Here is a 20000-nt window from a genome sequence, read left to right on the forward strand (position 1 = left end):
GACTTTGCATCGTGCAGTAACTTTCTGATATGAAACTGCTTTCCAAATTTAGCTTTTGTCCAGATGAATGTATGTTTAGAATAAGTATTGATGATGTCTTATATTTTTTTAAATGCACAACTTTTGAAAAAAAAAATTTTTATCTCTTGATGTGTTTGGGCTTTACTTGGTATCAGTATTAGATTCCAAAAACACCTCAGGTTAGTCATAGAAAGTGAAAAACTCTTTATTCTGCTAATGGCAGTTTTAGACTCCTAAAACACACAGAATTTTAGTTATTGCTTACCAGTGTCCCACTAAATACAGCTTTAAAGCTGCAGTGTGCGTATTTTACTTCTGTAAGATCATCTACTTTAGAAGACCTACATTCATTATTTTAAATATAAGTTCCTTGCAGAAAAAAAAAACATAGCCTACATTCATACATCTCTGACAAATATGGAATAACAAAATAGGTTGTAGTATCGGGTAGATTTTCAGTATCAGCAGGCATCTGTGGCATTGTACATATCTGTGAGCAAAACTCAAGAAATTACAATATCCCTAAATGTATACTATGAAACAGTCCATGAGTATTCTCTGTACTGGATAACATGAGGAATACATTACTTTTCAAACTGAATTCTGAAGCCTGGTACATAGACTTGTTATGAAATATATGATAATTATAAACAGCATAGTATAGTAAATCTAGAAACCAGATCATAAGAAGTTCTTTGAACATTCTTTATACTGATTAAAATTGAAATCCATCCATCTATGTATAACCTTTTTTCCCAGTTTTGGCTATGGAGTCAGGGTATCTCTGTAAGGCAATACATCCTGTTTTAGCACTTGTGATAGTTAACAAAACAGAGTAAATAAAAACTACCAAAATATTTTGGATCATAAATCTCAAACATACAAAAAAATTAAGCTAAAAAGTTATATCATAACTTCACAGCAGCTTCATAGGTTGACAAGAAGATCTAAAATTAATTTTAATCAAAAATAATATAGGACATTTTACATTCTAAAAATAACATAGAGAGTGGTAGTGAGGAAATTCTGAAAAAATAACTAAAATGTCATACGATGATTTATGTAAATTTAATGTCAGTAATTTAGATATCCATAGCACAGATAATTTGCTTAATAAAATGATGAACATCTAAAACTGTACAATTATTAAATAAAAATATTAATATGGGTAACATTAATGATTGGCTCAGAAACTGAAAAGAAAATACATCACTGGTATTGATGACAGTCTGCCTGAAACTGTTAAACCTTTCTCTAATAATTTAATTAGCATAAATCGGAAAATGTTCAGTAATATTCTTTGAAATAAATTAACATCTTCACCTTGCAAGTATTCTACTACTTTCCTGGTACTTCTCTTTATTGAAACCAATATATACCAGTTTCATTATTAAATGTGATTAATACATTGTCATTTTAACAGAATTAAGGAGTATATTCCTAACCTAACAAAATTTAATGAAACATTGCTAATGTTGCACATTTTAAATAGGTTTACAAATAGCAAATCTTTAAAATATCGCCCGTGTTAAGATTTGAAATGCTGGAGTTTTTTGACAGACAGATGTATATCTAAACTCACTCTTTTATCCTGAGAATGAAGTCTGAATCTATTTTTTGTATGTATTGTATGTAAATTATGGGTACATTTCTTGAACAACTGATAGCAAAGAATGAAAAGGTTCCCATTCTGGTACTTGGTACCTAAATTGCAAGAATTGCTGTTGTCAATAGTTTTCATCCTGCACCTCAAACTTAAGATGGAGCTTGTCTAGAAAGTTTCCCCAAAGAATAATGTACTTTTTGTCATTTATACCACTGAAAAATCTCTTACTTTTTCTTTTGTGTTTCTTAGGGGTGACTGGTTGCCATTACTGTAAGTATCTATTCAATTTTATTGATAATATTAACAAGAAAAAAAAATATTTATTTAACATTTGTTTACTGGGAAATTCCAACTTGAACAAAGACAGTTTTCAGCCAAGACCCAGGGAGAAATGCTCCAGGTGCATGTCTTTGAAATGTGGGAGGAAACTAGAGTACCTGGAGAAAACCCACATGCATGCAGGGCGGACATGCAGACTCTGCGCAGAAGGCACTCCAGCCAAAAATTGAACCAGAGAATCTCTTCCTGTGAGGCAACAATGCTACCATGCATTGCACCGTCCTCCCATAAAATTATTTTACAGTATCTAGTATATTTAACAAAGAATAATTTTAATTGTTAATTTTAATTATTAGCCCTTTATCAAATGACTATGACATTTGCATAAGTTTTGTAGCTCACTTCATGTTACATGATAAATGCATGTTATTTGTCAGCAATATAGTTGGATCACATCAATATATGATGAATAGCAGAAGAAAAATAAACATGCAAGAAAAATAAAATCAGAAGTCATGCATCTTGTAACAGAATTAGAGTGCAAATCTCCAAACTATTGTATTATTTATTATTATTATTGCTGTTGTTATTGTTTGGATCACCCCCAGGCTTAGCAGGATTTATCCAGTAACCAACAGATAAAACACAAAACATGTGAGGAAAAACATATTAGCAAAACATACTTAACTTTAAGATTTGTTACATCTGTCAGAGAGCTGACATTTCAACCTTTGTATTCTGCCATACAGTTCTGTATATAGCCTTTCAGGCTGACTAGATCAGAACAGGCTTAAACAGCTTGGCACAGAGATAATTTAGATTCCCAGTTACAGTAATTGTTGTAGTCCTCACTTAGCAGTCAATAAGGAGTCTTTCTACATTCAGAACACAGATTTCATAATGACTGCTGCCATTGAAATAGTGACTTGACTCTCCATTCATGTAGATGTGGTGACGTTTACAGATGTAGATGGTAGTGCCGTAGCAAAGTGACCCCTGTTTCCACAGGTCTTTTGGTACTTCTGGTCTTATACTTGGACTCCTCCTTGTGGTCAGTGCAGCTTTCTTATACCAAATAATACCAGTTTGTATTTTTCATGAACCCATTTGAAATGAATGGCTTTGGTCCTGCTCTGCACCTGTCTAGCGTCTTTTGGGGCTTCTTCTCCTTTCACTACTTGTATCTCATCTCATCCTTGTAGGCATGTCACAGGCTGTGCTCTGTCTGTATATATATATGGATCACCTTTAAAACCTCGAAACCGCGTTTGCCCGAAACACTAATGACCGAAACGAAAAGACCGAAAACATAAAACGCCGACAACGCAAAACACCGAAAACCATTACACCAACACACTACACGTAAACAATACAATACACTACATAACATATGCACTATCCCTAACCCAAACCCTAACCCTAAGGTCCGACACTACCGCACACTTACCCTACCTGCACCCTAACCCTAACTCACTTAACCCACCCCTAACCCACAGTCCCTCACCATCGCACACACACCCTACCTGCACCCTAACCCTAACTCACTTAACCCACCCCTAACCCACAGTCCCTCACTATCGCACACTTACCTGTCCGCTCCCTAACACTAAATCCCTCACTCGATCGCACACTTACCGAGTCCCTAACCCACAGTCCCTCACCATCGCACACACCATACCTGCACCCTAACCCTAACTCACTTAACCCACCCCTAACCCACAGTCCCTCACCATCGCACACACTACCTGCACCCTAACCCTAACTCACTTAACCCACCCCTAACCCACAGTCCCTCACTATCGCACACTTACCTGTCCGCTCCCTAACACTAAATCCCTCACTCGATCACACACTTACCGAGTCCGTCGGGTTCTCACCTTTTCGGTCATCTGCGTTTTCGGTATTCTCGTCCCGTCGGATTCCGTTTCGGGCAAACGCGATTTCGAGATTTTAAAGGTGACCCATATATATATATATATATATATATATATATATATATATATATATATGTATATACTAGACAATCTCAACGTACTGAAATGTCGAAATTCAGTACGTTGAGACCGAATAGTGGAAAGTGCAGTTAACCGAAACTGCACTATGCCAAATCCGCCGCTATCGTGGTGTCACGTTCATGATGTGTGGTGGTGCGGTTTGTGGATTTATCTGGGGTTTCAGGTAAGTGTTGTGTGTTTGAGGATAATGGGTAGGGATTTTAGTGTGCGTGCGGTGGTGTCTGTTGTGTGTTTGTGTGTTTAGTGCGGCCTTGGAGTTAGAATATATAAGTGTGGGAGGGTGCAGGGGGGCTTGACCCCTGCTTATAGGTAGGTTAAGTGTGTTTGTGTGTGTTGTTATGTTTGTTTAGTTAGGTAGGTGTATGTGTGTGTGTATGTGAATGGTTGCAGTTGTAGTATTCGTGATTGTGGGTTTTTGTGTATGTGGTTTTTCGACTATTCAGTCTCGAAATACTGAAATTCGACATTTCAGTATTTTGAGATTGTATAGTGAATCTATATATAGATTATATATATATATATATATATACATACATACACACACACACACACACACACACACACATATATATATATATATATATATATATATATATATACACATTAAACTTGTGACATCTATATATATTTAAGACAGTGATGGCGGATGTTTTGGGTTTGGCATGCCAAAAGCTCCTGGCACAAAATACTTCAGTGCATTTCACATGAGCAAGGAATGCAAAACCAGTGTCTTTAGTAATTCAGGTGTTGGTGATTGCTGACTTGTCAGCCAAAATGTCATGGTGTGTGTTACCTTTGACACGTGTGTCACAGGTACGCCATTACTGACTTAAGATGTTATTTTACTGTCATATTTGTTGCCTCTGTTGATACATGCTCTCTTACGTTCAGTGTTTTATATGCACTCAAGTCCAATTTACTACTTTTTAAATGATATAATGTTTTCATGTGGTATGGAGCTTGTCTTCACGGGCCTGTGCTGAAAAGGGGCACTTCACATGCTCAGTTGAATCATCCCAGTAAATAAATGTTAATAAATAAATTATTATTATTATTTTGTTTTGCTACTTCAAATTTTCTTCAAAGCCAGAAAAATATTTCTTGTGTTTGCTCTACCAACTACATATTTCAGCATGGCCTAGTAAATACTATACACAGCCTCTCATTTTTGTTTTTCTCTCACTCCTTTTCACTAACCATCTCCCTCTATAAAAGTTTTTCCGCTTTTGATCTCAAACTTAACATCTTCAGGAGAGTCTGTAGTTCAGCTTTAGCACAGCTACCAATCCCTTGTACCATTCTGCTCTGTTAAACAGTTAACTAGTGACTTGTTTTACTGGATGCATATTATCATGGTCTAAATCGGCAGAATTAAATCACGCTGCTGCCTTTTCTGTACCATATTACTTGCCATGCAATGAGCTGGCATCGTATTCTTGAAACCCCGATCTCGACATGACTATATTTGAAGTTTCCTTGCTGTACCACTGTTGTACCATTACTGTATGGCTTTTGATATCTTAGAATGCATTGCCCCTTTTTTTTTTCTTCTAATCTTACTTTTCCTTCCTATGTTTTCTCCTTACGACTGTACTGAAGTGACATTGTTGTGCATGGAACAATACCTCCTTTCTTATTACCTAGCACATCTGTTGGCAGTGTAACAGTTCTCTGCATTGCCATTACCTATTACCATCCTTGCTAGCTGCTTTACGTAGCCACCAACCTTTGTTAAAAAAAAGCACTCATAGGTCATGTGTTCTCAGACAGCTTTACAAATTGTTAGTTGAATCACTGTATTTCACAATACTTTTCCACATTGTTGGTATCAAATCATGGAAAATGATATTCATATAGCCTCAGAAAGTTTTATGTATTTTATTTGCTTATTTTGATTTGTTCATCAGGTAGGTAGGGCAGGTCCATAGGCACGTTTTAGCCATGACCCAGTTCACAAGGCAGTACATTTTTTACAAAGTTGTTTATAATTTGAAATAGGGCATATAATAAAAATGGTAATGCAATACTCACATAGTTGTTTAATACAATTTATGTCATTGTCATAAAGAATGGCATACTCTGAGTTTTTCTAAAAATCCAACATATTCTATAAAGTTCACATACTACAGGCGTAGCATTTCAGTAATATATGGAACATATCAATGTTTACAAAATTACTAACAAGACATATGAAACACGGTGAAGCTCATTCTTTGCACGGAACATTCTACAATATTAGAATAAGGTTTATTCAACACATCAATGGCCATTCATTAAATAGATCTAATCCCACAGTATTAAAGTTGACATTATAGCTTGAAGCAAGTATCAGTTTGTTAACTAAAAGCTAGCTCCTGAAGAGTCATAATGTTGAATTATTTTATTTGTACAGGATGATGAGCTTTTATATAAAATTATTGAATTCTACTAACTAAAGTTTTCCATTGCAGAGTGGTATAGCAGATACATATTAACTTGGAAAAGTAATATATGTGTTAGTAAGTGAAGAAACAGCTATGAGTAAGTGTTAATGAATAAGTAAATAAAAGTTTGTTTCATGAGGAGCGACTGCATTAAACATAGGTACAGACCAGGCAGGCTTTATTGTTTATATCTGCATATGAAACATTACTGTAGGGTTTAGTGAAAGCCTGTGCCAGGAAAAAATAGTGTAATTTGGTTTATTCATTATCCCTAAAACACAGCAGTTACTACTTTCTTTTAATTAATTTTGTTCTAAAGATACTCAGGAAAGATATCACAAGCAACAAGGATCCAGTTGAAGTAGTTTATATAAAAAATAATAACACTCCTATAAACGCATACACTTTAAAACAACGTTTTCATTTCTACCAAGTCGACTTCATCAGATGTGGATGGACAACTACAATGATGCTTTTATACCCTTCTAAAACACAAGTTAACCAGTAAAATTGGACAAATAATTAAAAAGCTGATTGTCATACAATTCATGAATATTGTAGTATGTAAATCACTTGCTACTCAAATTAGCTTACCAGTTACAATCTGTGAAAAATGAAGAAATAAATAAACTGGTAGGCAAACACGGAAATAATATAGTCCAACGATACCAAAGATTCCAAACTAAAGCAGCAGCAGCCAAAAATTCTTCAAAACGTAGCTTTTATTCACAAAAAACAAACGAACTGGATAAGCGCTTTCACATACACTATGTATGCTTCTTCAGATCCTGATTCTTATGAGTTTACCACACATTTAAATAATCTAGGTCCATCAGTTAATTAACATTAATTATTCAATAAACTAATTAACTGATCACTTAGCCTTTTAGACTGATAGTTACAAGAACTGCATAGCTTTTCACTGCAGGGCATATAGTTAAACTATAACAATAGAGAATTGTGATGCTGAAACTATTTAACTTTTGTAGCGCTTCAAATATATGAAAAATATATATGATACTGTATATTAAATCATTACAAAATTAAAAATACAAGCAGGGACATAGAATAACATAATAAGTTAATATTATTAAAATAGCATTTGTTAAGACCAAATATAATAATATAATTTAATTCATGAATATTCATGACCTTATGGAATTTCTAGACAATATAAAAGTTTTACATTAAAAAAAATATATAACATTTTATTAAAGTTTTAATCAGACTTTCATTTAAAAACACATTTAATCCAGCAAGAATCCAGTGTACCTCAAATTTTACTTAAGTTAAAATAAAAATGAAAATGAATTGTTTAAAATTGAACCTCAAAAGTTAGCTGCTCTCATCTTCAATACAGGGGCTAGGGACACATTCTCATTTAAACCAGGTGGAGTGGTGGCTTGTAAAGTTATCTGCCACCATAACTCCCTATACTCATAGCCAGCCTTAGGCATAGGCCAGTAGGCATCCACCTAGGGTGCCACTGTAGCAGAGGCACTTTTCCAGTATTTATTTGTCGTGGGTAGACCAGGATGGGGGCGCCGGGTGGAGTAGTGAGGGGTGCCATGGAAAAACTGTTTAGGGTAGAAAGAAGGGTAAACACCTGCATCAGTGGAGTAATGTTGATGTCAATTTTCTTGAGATGAGATCTTATTCATGGCTATGCCAATATTTTCAGTTAGGTCGTGATTTTAATGCATTAGAGTGGCTAGACTAAAGATAAGCTATATCATAGATAGCTTTCCAAAATAAATAAGTTGTGATGTGAGCACTGTCTTCTTATTTCTTAGGTAGATAAAGTTTGTCTCTTTTATTCTAGTCAACCTGTTTTTCTTAGTGTTTGAAAAGGTAATGCTGCCTTGTGGATTCCATGTTTTCTTCACTGCTGCCCATGATGTCCCCTAGTTTAATATCTATGTATTTTTGATATGGCCAAAGGACAGGACTTGCCATCATTTTCTTAAGAGACAGATTTTAGTAATTATGATGTAGATTACCGAGTTAAACATCTTAACAACTTCAGCTGGATCCTGTTGCTGGTACAGATTAACTCATTTTACTACATTTAACTCACTGATGGCCAAGTCTTTTGCTTCTGGTAAGGTTCTTCTCATAACAGGTAATTTTTTGTGAGGGGTTGTATGAAGATATTTACTTACAAGAAGTAGTCCCTTAGTGAGTTTGATAGGATTTTAACATTCTTTTTCCTGTGGGAATACTTGTAATTACTAAGTGTATAAGAGTTGTATTACCTGATCTTAAATTAGGTATCATTCTTTTAAGAATGAATTGTGCTAGGTTGCTGGGCTATTTAGCTGAGATTTGTTTGGCCCTAAGAAACTGATATTTAAGTCAGCAATTAGAAGCAGATTCAGGTTTTGATTCATCTACGTTATGTTTAGCAACAAAACCTCAAATGTTTCTTTGTGGTTGGAATGGGAAATACAGATGAATATTATGCAAAACTTGCTACGGCCATTTATTTAGAGATGTAGGAATAACCATTTAGTACTATTATTTTGTTTTGATGTATTAATGTCAGCGGTTATGATTTGTATACAAATCTTGTTTTTGAATAAAAGTAGCATATCACCTCCTGATTTATATCTGGGTCTGTTATTTCAGGTTAAGGAGTAATCATTTTTATGAAGGGTGAATAACAGGTATTTATTTTCATCCAGGCCTCTGTAATGTGAATGATGTCTGGGTCCATATATTTAAACCATGCTTTTAATTCATCCCATTTGCTAGTAATGCTTCTTACATTGACGTATAATATTTTAAATCTTTTACCATTTTAATGTTATTAGTCTGAGTACTGGAAATGTTAGCAGTAAATGGTGGGCTGGGATTTAAATTGATATCAGCTGATGTTACTATTCTAAATATATTGAGTTTTGGTAAGTAACATATTTCTGAACTACTTTTGTGGTTGACTAAATAGTGCCTGATGCTACATTAGTCCTTAAGTGGATATGATGACTTGCTAGAGAAAAATCTTGTTTTGGTAGCAGTCATCTAGATAAAGTTTGGTTAAATGTGTAGCTTGTTGAGTTTAAATGTGAAGTCAGTAATATATGCCTGTTTTTGAACTGAAAGAAAGCAAATATCAATACACAAAAGAAAAGCAAAGAGCAAGAAAAGCTGTAAATATAGGGCCAGACTCAGAACAATGACTTACACAAGAACATAATGGCAATATGCTGAAGACAAAATACTGCAAGGCTGCACAAAGCTGGATAGCTATGCCATATATGCTACATGCACAACAGGGTCAGAATAACTAGAGCATTCGTTGGTGAGAACTCAACATGTCACATAATGACTGACAGTGCATGATAACAGCCGCTTAATTGAATAAGCAGAGATGAGTGCATGTGGCATGCTTTCGACAATGCATACTCGCACATGCAGTAACTCATGCTGAAGAGCGCAGCTGAGAATCCTGATAAGTGTTACACAACAGAGGTCCTACTATTATCTTAGTATAAATTGAAAGGAAATGAGTGTATATGACAATCAGAAAGAGGAAAAGCAGGCAAAGGAACACAAGGAAGGGAAATGGAAAGGGAAGGGTGGTATAGGGTGGGGAAGTAAGGGTATTTCTTTTCTGGGGACTGATGCCCATTTTTTATATTTCCAAGAAGGGTAGAAGACGAAGGGAGCAAATGGGAGGCATGGCAAGAAAAGTGTGCAAAGGGATAGGAGGAGGGGCAGACAGACAAGCACAAAAGACAGAAAAAGGCTAACTGGGACTGATGCAAATGTGAGAAACACAAAGGAGAAACAGGCAGATTAAGCACAGTTGATAGAGAATATTGGACTACTCAGAGAAGGACATGAAACATGAGTACAGGAAACCCACAATGAAGTAAAGTGAGGGATAACAGCTGACTGCAAGCTGCACAGTGCCACGCCCATGCTGAAGTCAGTCACCTCCATGGCCATCCTCAGGGCTGTGTTCAGCTACTGTTGGCGCACTGTTCAGAACCAGAATGCTTAGCAACTACCAGTTTTATAAGAACATATTCCAGGCTGCCAATGTAGGTATTCAGCTGCCAGTCCATATGATCAGGCCTTCTACAGCCTGCTGGGTGACATAATGGGATCCACTGGTGGGATTTCCTGAAGTGCAGCCTACATCTCCCACTGGAGATAATACCACTAGAAGGCACCAGACAATCCTGCAGGCCACCTCTTGCTGGATGACCCATATCACCCTACAGAGAGGTTGTAGTGAAGTCAATGGGACCCAGCAGGCAATGGCAAGGCAGGTACATAATGCTCTAGCTATTGCTGGACCATATTCTTTGCCTCAGCAGACACTGCATAAAATATGAAGTTAAATGGAGAGAAACCAAATGATAAAGTAGAAATAAAAAATAGAATGGAGACAGTGACAAAGAGAAAGAGAGAGGCAAAAGCAAAATAAGTTATCACTAACATGTATTACATTGGATGGCAGTATAGTCTCTGAAGGAGTAAACTGTTAATTATGCAATGGCAAATAAAACACAATACACAGGCCAGGCAAACAAATACTATGGCAGTACACATGCATGACAAAAAGAGTCATGAGTAAATATAATTAAGCAGCTCTTCCCTTAGGATTGTATGAACTTTGTATAAGTTGCAATGCGTGACTATGATGGTCTGGAAAGCTGACCTGAACAACCTCAGGAGCCTGAAGTATCCAACCCAAAGTGCTTATTATCAGGTTGCAGACGCACCGTACCAGTCAGGAACCCCTGCATGGCACCATGGTGACCATGCCTTGCCTTGCCATGCCATGGAGTTACAACCACAGGTGTCCATAAGTAGTACATATGGGCCATGAACACCTGAAGGCATTTCTGTACCATGACATATGACAGCTAGCATGAGCCATCAGCCAGAAGCCTGTCAGATGCATCCCCATGGTATACAGGTGTATATCATACTGGCAAAGGAGTAAGATATGGCAGACTTAGCAGGGCATCATATATGAATGGCATGGGTAATACCATGGACAGGGCACTGTAGGTATGAAACAATTAGGTCCAAAGTAGATGATGGCACCTCGGATTTTGGTGTAACAACCACTGTCAATCCATTCAGCATTACCATGCTACTAGTGGGAATCACTGAAGATAGAATAGATGGCAGAACATGTTAACCTGCAATGATAAGGTATTTGAAAACTAATGCAAAGCAACACTTATGCAGTTGTTAAACTAATTAGCAGCAAAAAAGGGGTAATCACCATCATGCCTTCTGGTCATTTATTGATATGGCTGCCACAGTGGGCATTAAATAACAGATGTGCAGGGCAGTCATCCAGGCACAGGTGAATGCCACCATCTCCATGATAGTGATGGTCAGTATAATACACAGCCTGTATGACAGCACATGTGAGGGTTGTCAATACATGGCCCAACTCATTGGTGTGTTAGTCAAGGACCTGCATGCAATCACTGCCTCTCGGGGTCCTTATGCATCCACATGTAGGGGCTGACAACATTCCCATGGCTGCCACTCATCTACTTCCACTGTGAGTACACCCAACACCACAGTGCAGGCAGGTCATATTCACATGCTGCTACCTCTCCCTCACCACCCATCAGTGGTGTGCCTAGTGAAACATGTTGTGGTCACCTGTACAATCCCTTGGTATGATGCAGTCAGGCATGTACCATGGCGAGTTGTCTTGGTCTTGAGGTTTACTCTCATCCTTACCAGCAGATGTTTTTGTCTGTGCCTTTTCTCAGAAAGGAAGAGCCCATCTGCATCCTTCCCACCTGAGGTCCCATATCACCTATTGCACATACATACACACAGCACAAACACACCTGCAGGAGCTGTGTCCCTCCAGCACCCATTCTGAGTACATAGCCAGCACTACAGAACACAGCATACCCAGCACCCAGAATATCCCATGGCTGTATGACACACTATTTTAACATCCTTAGTTAAATCTCCATAACAGTGTACCCTTTGCTGATTCCTGTCATTGTGCCCTTCCCCACCTGTGTGTGTATGATGACTACTGTGCCCTGCCCTCACAGCTGTGTTATATAAGCAGATGATGACAGCATGGCCAATTGATGCACTGTAGAGCATAGACTGAGTATAGTACAGCATAAATCAGTTTTACTATTGTGTCTAATCTGTCCCATATTTCTGGACTTGTCACTTACACTTTGCCATTTCCACAGTATACTGCATTCAAGTTTGCCTCACATGGTCTTCCCCTGCAGCTGATTCCCCTGATGGCTCCTCAACAGGCTTTGGTCTGTCTGATCCTCCAGTGGCAATCCCCTTGAACTGCCTGCATATAATCATGTTTTACAGAACTGCACAAACAGCAAATTAGTTGCTACAGGTCACTGTAGCATAGTCCAGTGCTTCACCCAAGGAATCATGGCAGTGAAAGTTGCACTTCTTCAGTCTCAACAAACACACATTGATGTTTCAGAACTATGACAGTGCGGTGCTGTATTGCATCTCGGCTATGCTCTGTGGGTTACATATCAGTGTTGTGAGTCCTAGCTTCAGGGCACATCTTTTATCACTAATTAGATGTCCCTGTGGGAAGTCAACCACACATAACACTGGTACAGGTTGAATATGTGTCAGGTGTGATCATTATGAGAACTACCTAGATGGTGAACAGAAACATCATGTATGATACCCTATGTGCTGCACACCACCTGGCAGCTAATGCAGGGGAAACTGTTATGGTTGACATACTACTGTCCATGTGGATTAGGCAGGGTCTTGAAAGTGATATAGGTCCAATCGGTGCCCCTGCCCCCCCCCCCCCAGAACCTCAGAGAAAGAGAATAGCTTGTAGAAAACCTGCATAATGTCATTTCTCTCCTCTGTGGTGCTTGGGAATGACATATGCGCCACCACATGATGAAGCACCATGTCATGGAACACATCTAGTGTGTGTGTGTGTGTGTGTGTGTATGTGTGTGTGTGTGTGTGTGTGTGTGTGTGTGTGTGTGTGTGTGTGTGTGTGTGTATATGTGTGTGTGTGTGTGTATGTGAGATAAGCCCTGATGGTCAAAGCTTAACATAACTGAATGTCCATAAAGATCAGTATTCTGTTTAGTCCATAAGATTCCATGCTAGTATGCCACACATCTGCCAGCTGCTGAATGGTGTGTCTGTCTACTTGGCAGTGGTTAACTATGTCCCTGCTGTGCAGACAACAGTATATTAGGCACAATCTGAACCTTCTGCAATGTTGAAGGTAACTGTGTACCCTGTCACAGACAATGACTGGAAAAATAGTCTCTAACATGTACTGATCTGCTATAACAGCTGTCACACCTAACATTATAGTGCAGTTTCATTTCCTGTTCACCATGAAGTCATAGTGTACAAACCTGGTTGCTGTGGCTGACTGCACAATTGCTATATATTTCTGAATTATTGCACTACTGTTAAACCTCATGTGCATTCACAGTGGGTCTCATTACCATAATTTCACTCATTCCCTTATGACTATACACTCATTAGCATATAATACCAACAATGCACTTCTTCCTGCTCATGTAATAGTACGACTTATGTCCCTGAATCAACCCCACCCTGTGTGCTGCCACTTCCAGTGCAGTTCTGCCAAACACACTGGACTATTTTTACTAAATCCATGTTTGCTTAATTTTCAAGTTATTTAAGACTATGTACTAAGACATTGGTGCTTTCGGTAATATCAGCTCAGTTTGTAGTAAGGAGTAAGTTTGGGAAAAGAGGAAAATAATATTTGTAATCATATTTACACCTGTGTTATAATTTATAATAAATGCATCATCAAAATACACCCTTTCTTTCTTTTCACTATAACAGGTATTAGCATAATTTCTAGTCATTTGATTAAGGGTAGATGCACTTTTCCATAATATAGGTTGATATTTTATATCTCTTCCTAGTTTGACTTCATTTAGAATATCATTTAGTAATTATTCAGGCTATTTTCACTCCATCACATTCTTCTAAATAAAATCACTTTCTTCAGGCACCATACATGCCACCCTAATAAATTGGCGCTTTACTATACTTTTCTTTTGTTTCAAGGGGTATTCACTAGTTGTTGTTTGTCTTTCAGCTTTTCCTGGTTAGGGGTCACCACAGTGGATCTCCGGTCCGCTATTGATTGGCAGTAGATTTTCACAAACACCGAGGTGCCAGCTCGACGTTCAACCTTCAACGAAGGCATGCCCATCACTAGTAAAATATAAATATGAATTAGAGCGGGTGCCCTTCATATGCAAGATAGATTTAAACCTTTTACTGTTTTCTAACTTGTGTATTATTTCATCTACATAATCCACTGTCTTATATGTGATGGTATGTGTAAATTGTAGCTATATTTAAGAAATAATAATGCTTCACTGTCTGTCCAGAAAATGCATATATCATCAAGCATCAATGAAACATTTGTAAAAATTCCAACATCTAACATGCCATGTTTTCAAAAATGGGAGCACACAAAGCCCCCATACCAACCCTCTTAACCTGTTTATAGTATCTTCTTCTTCTTTCGGCTTTTCCCGGTTAGGGGTCGCCACAGCGGATCATCTGTCCGCTCATGATTGGCAGTGGAGTTTTACAGTGTCGAGTTTCCAGCCCGGTGCCCAACCTTCCATAGAAGGCACACACACACACACACACACACACACACACACACACACACACACACACACACACACATGCACGCACTCACTCACACCTAGGGCCAATTTAGAGTGTCCAATCCACCTACAGCATGTCTTTAGGATGTGGGAGGAAACCGGAGCACCCGGAGGAAACCCACACGACCACAGGGAGGACATGCAGACTCCGCACAGAAGGCACCCCAGCCGAGAATCAAACCGGAGAACCTCTTGCTGTGAGGTGGCAACGCTAACCACTGCACCACCGTAGTATCCCCCTTCAAAATATATAAAATTATTTTTTAAAATTAACTCCATAAATTCCATCAATAGTTTAGCCTCCTTTGTATCGTGTGTCTTGTATTATATTAAGCTTTCTTCAAACTATATCATTCCTGCCTCATGAAGTATTACAGTGAATAAATCTATAATGTCAATTGTCACAGATGTCAAATTGTCATAACGTTGGTCATTATCTTTTAAAAAAAAATCTCAAAAATCTTTCAAGATAAATTGATTTTCTTTCCAGAATTTTTTCAAATTTTGATTTACATATAATAAGTAATGGGTTTTGGATCCATTCATACCTACTATTAGCCTCAAAGTTGTGTGTGTGTGTGTGTGTGTGTGTGGGGGGGTTTGTCAATATCTTTATGGACTTCTGGTATGCTGAAAGTAGATGATATTTTCCCTTTCTCAGTGTATAAAAAATTATACATATCTGTGTTTATTATCCCTTGTAAAAGAAGGTAATTTAAATAATAACACCAAGGTGGAAACGTATGGCAAGAAGAACACAAATATCATAAAATAAATCCAGGTTTATTGTACAAAACATAAGCGCTTTCTCAGTGATAAGACACAGCTTCATCAGAAATAACATCATAACCACCAATACATTTTTATACAAACTCATTAAAACCAATTAAAATTCATTAACCTATCAAAATAGAAGAAATTCCCTCCAAAATTAATTGGCTAATTACAAACCCATACCGTTGCTGAATCCTGACGATAAACACTACAAACATCTTATTTTAACTTTCTTGACTTTAATATGGGCTTAAGGGGAACATAATCATTTAACCCATAACTTCTGTGTGCCCCCAGCTTCAATATCCATTGTAATTCTGAATTTTGTGTTTTATTAATAAGATCTCCCTTCCTAATACTATCCTCAACCACTTGTAGTACTTGAAATAAAAAGTGTGTTCACTTCCTGCCTGCATTGTATGTTTTGCAAGGGCACTATACTCATGACCTTTTTTGGTACAGTACATGTGGTCCCTCATTATCTCTCACAGGCATTGGTTTGTTTTGCCCATGTAAAATCTAAAACAAGACGTACACTGAGCAACATATATTACATTTTTAGTATTGCAATCTGCATTAACTCTAAGTTGCCATAAGTATCAAGTTTCAGGATGCCTAAAATACCTAGACTCATCCACATATTTATTTATTTATTTAATTTATTTAACATTTGTTGACCGGGAATGTCCGACTAGGATCCACAGAGCCTGTTTTCAGCGGAGGCCCGGGGAGAAACGCTCCAGATGCATGTCTTTGGAATGTGGGAGGAAACCGGAGTACCCGGAGGAAACCCACGCGAACACAGGGAGAACATGCAAACTCCACACAGAAGGCACCCCAGCCGAGAATCGAACCGGAGAACCTCTTGCTGTGAGGCGACAACGTTAACCGCTGCACCACTGTGCCGCCCATAACATATACACAAAAAGCACATGAGCCACACCTATGTGTACCTTGCCCTAAGTTAGCCTTATTTACACTGATAGAACTGGGGTAACACAATAGTTGTTTTAGTGTCTTTTTATTCTTATAAAGAAACCTAGGGTTTCTGGCTACTAATCCAGTCAACTTCTCGTCTGTACCTAAAATATACCAATTACTACGTATTACCTCTCTCACTACATCTATATCATGGGTATACGAAAAATTACTGGAACATTTGGTTTGACAGGATTCTTATGTCTTCTGTTTCCTCTCGGGCTAGAAAAGTATGGTTGAGCTTTATCCTGCCTTTCACAAACCACTGAATGATATGCCCTTTCTATCTTCACCTGACCATAACCTCTCTCAAGAAATTCTTGTTGCAACACATGCAGTGCTTTATCAAACTCTACATTCTCATGGGACAATCTAGAGACTCTCATCACTTGCCCTCTCACTATGTTACTAAAAATATGTTGAGGGTGCATACTTCCCCTCTCTAAATAGGCCGAGCGATGACAATCCTGTCTATGCATCCTTGTAGTCCACTTGGTCCCCTCTCTTACTACAGTAACATCTAAATAATCAATCCTGTTTTGTGACTTGCTCATAGTGAATTTCAAAAAGTCATTAGTGTTATTAACTTGGGAATAGAACTAATCAAGGCTTGCCTCATCTCCCTTCCAACCCACAAAAAGGTCATCGACGAAACGCCGGTAAAAGCTGATGTTGTTGCCAACAAGGTACTGTTGTTCCCACTCCATCATCACCAAATTGGCGTATGAATTGGCACAGCTTGTACCCATTGCCTCCCCTGTTAGTTGCCTATAATAGTTGTCCGTGAAGATAAAAAATGTTGCAGTCTAACACTAACTCCAACAAAACATAAATCCACTTGCCTGGTCTCAAACTTACCAGATCTAAATAGACATGTCTTCACCATTTGAATTCCTACCTGATTTGGTATACAGGTGAAAAGGGAAACTACATCTAAAGTTGCAAGATAATCAAAACTGTTTAAACTCAGGGCCCATAGCAGCCCTATACAGGTCCCTCAGGAAATGGTCAGTGTCTTTTTTAGAACTATCAGGTACTCATCCAGCACCAATCTCAATTGTTTATCCAAGAAAATTGAGATTGGTTCCATTAACCAACAATTCCCTGCAGCTATGGGTCTGAAGGGTGGTTTAAGTGGATTTTTGTGTATTTTCGGGAGGCCATGTATCTGTGGTATTAGGGGTTCCATTACTGAAAAATATTCAAACAAATCCTTTGAGAGTATTCCCATACATGCACATTCCTGCAGATAATTATCTATCTGTTGTTTCAACTCTATTACTATGTCAGGATTCACCATTCTATAAAAATTTACATCAGACAACATTGCTAACATTTCATTATAGTAATACTCAGAGTCCAGCACCACAACTGGACCTCCTTTGCCAGATGGTCAAATGACAATTTCAGTATTGGCTCATAGGTCTTGCATGGCCTGTTGCTCTAGCAATGTTAAATTTAAATTCCTACGGCCACTTCTATTTTGTAAAAGTTCATACAATTTGTCTTCACATACTTGTACAAACACTCCGACAGCTGGTGGTAAAGGGGGTGTATACATACTAGGTTTTTTAAAAAAACTTTACCACTCTCATTTTGATTGCCATATAACAGTCAGTAATCTCAGCATATGCTGATGGTATAAATGTTAAACCTTTAGAAAGAAGTGTTGCTTCAGGTTCTATAAGAGTTTGTGCTGAAATGTTCCACACTAGACCACTCATTCGAGCCCCCACATCTTCTTTAAGGTCCTCACTTGCCCTGATGATGTTGGCGGTTCCTTCCTTTTCTGCCCTAAACTTGGGGATTCGTATTCGAACGACTTCCTCCTTGTGTTCTGAAATGGAAGCAGCAGATGTAGAAAAACCTGTTCTTGTTGCTGTGGAATAATTTTCCATCTGACAATGGGTGCCTGTTCCATGCTCACCAAAAACATATTCACGTTAACAGGAGGTGGACATTCTGCCAATGGTGTAGAGTACATCGAGACTTGCAAGGCTGAAGTGCTTGCATCCCCAGGTCTTTCCTGATTTGTCAACTCATCCACTAGGTTGTGCTGATTGGATAACATCATGTCAGCACTGTTAACATTCTCTGCTGTCCTTACCTCAGGGCGATTGGAGGATAGGACTGGTTCTGCTTCCTGATTGGTTGTTTCTCGCTCCTGGTGCTGTTTCACCTTCAGCTAGGTAAAAACCTGCTGATTGGAGAAGTCATGCAAGTCCTGGGCTAATTTTTTACACTTCAATTGCAGAAGCCTCTTCTCATAACCCACAATCTTTTCAATAAGATTATTTGAAAATAATTCAACTTGTTCCTCACCAAGTAAAGACACAAGTTCAGTTTGTTGTTACAAAACATTTTGCTGCAACTCCACTTCCATGGGCTGAAAAAAGTCTATCAAAAGTTTTAGATATGCACGGCTAGTTTCCAGGTTCACTTGTTGCCACTGAGCTAAGAGCACAAAATATGTATTGCCATATGTAGGCATGTTAAGTACGCTGAGACCTCTAGGTTTCACATTTAAATTCGGGTAGCCTTCAAAATGAAAATGCTGACATTGAAGCCGCTTGTATTTATACAGTTCATTCTCCAGATTACATTTTAACTCTTGGGCTTTGTAATCAACATCTTTACCTACATTTTGCTCACTTGCATTTTGATAAGTTAATGAATTTTAATTAATTTTAATGAGTTTGTATAAAAATGTATTGGTGGTTATGATGTTATGTCTGATGAAGCGGTGTGGTATCACTGCGAAAGCGCTTACATTTTGTAAAATAAACCAGGATTTATTTTATGATATTTGTGTTCTTCTTGCCATATGTTTCCACCTTGGTGTTTTGCTCAATTTGCTGCTGGGGATTTTTGGTAGACTGTTCACTGTTTGGGACTTTTGTTCGTGTAATTTAAATAATAGTCTATCTTAGAATAAGCCATATTTATTTGATTTTTAGAGACAATCATGTATTTATCTCCCTTGAATAATATATCCATCATTTAACACTGTCTAAAAAAGGCACAATAGGGATGGCAAACACCATTGTCAGTATCCAAAAGCCTAGACGAGACAGGTGTAGACAATCTGTGGTAAATCAGAGTAGCCTGTCGACAATGTCTTCTCATGCTGACACATAGTGGATCCCTTTGGACTGACACTAGAAGCTAAGCCAATTGCTAAAGTCAATAATTTTTTGTTTGCACTGTGGCATCATCCTTG

At 37.9% G+C, this 20000-nt stretch overlaps 1 long non-coding RNA gene across 1 annotated transcript in view; it reads left to right on the top strand.

The window, feature by feature from the left end:
- LOC122791063 overlaps positions 1-20000 on the top strand; it is a 123481-nt gene that overhangs the window by 30991 nt on the left and 72490 nt on the right. Inside the window, exon 4 of the long non-coding RNA XR_006363067.1 lies at positions 1877-1897. This is a non-coding gene — a long non-coding RNA (uncharacterized LOC122791063). The remainder of the gene's footprint in view (positions 1-1876; positions 1898-20000) is intronic.

The sequence above is a fragment of the Protopterus annectens genome, chromosome 16.part0, assembly GCF_019279795.1.
Source record: "Protopterus annectens isolate FY-2018-M chromosome 16.part0, PAN1.0, whole genome shotgun sequence".
Taxonomy (NCBI): Eukaryota; Metazoa; Chordata; order Ceratodontiformes; family Protopteridae; genus Protopterus; species Protopterus annectens.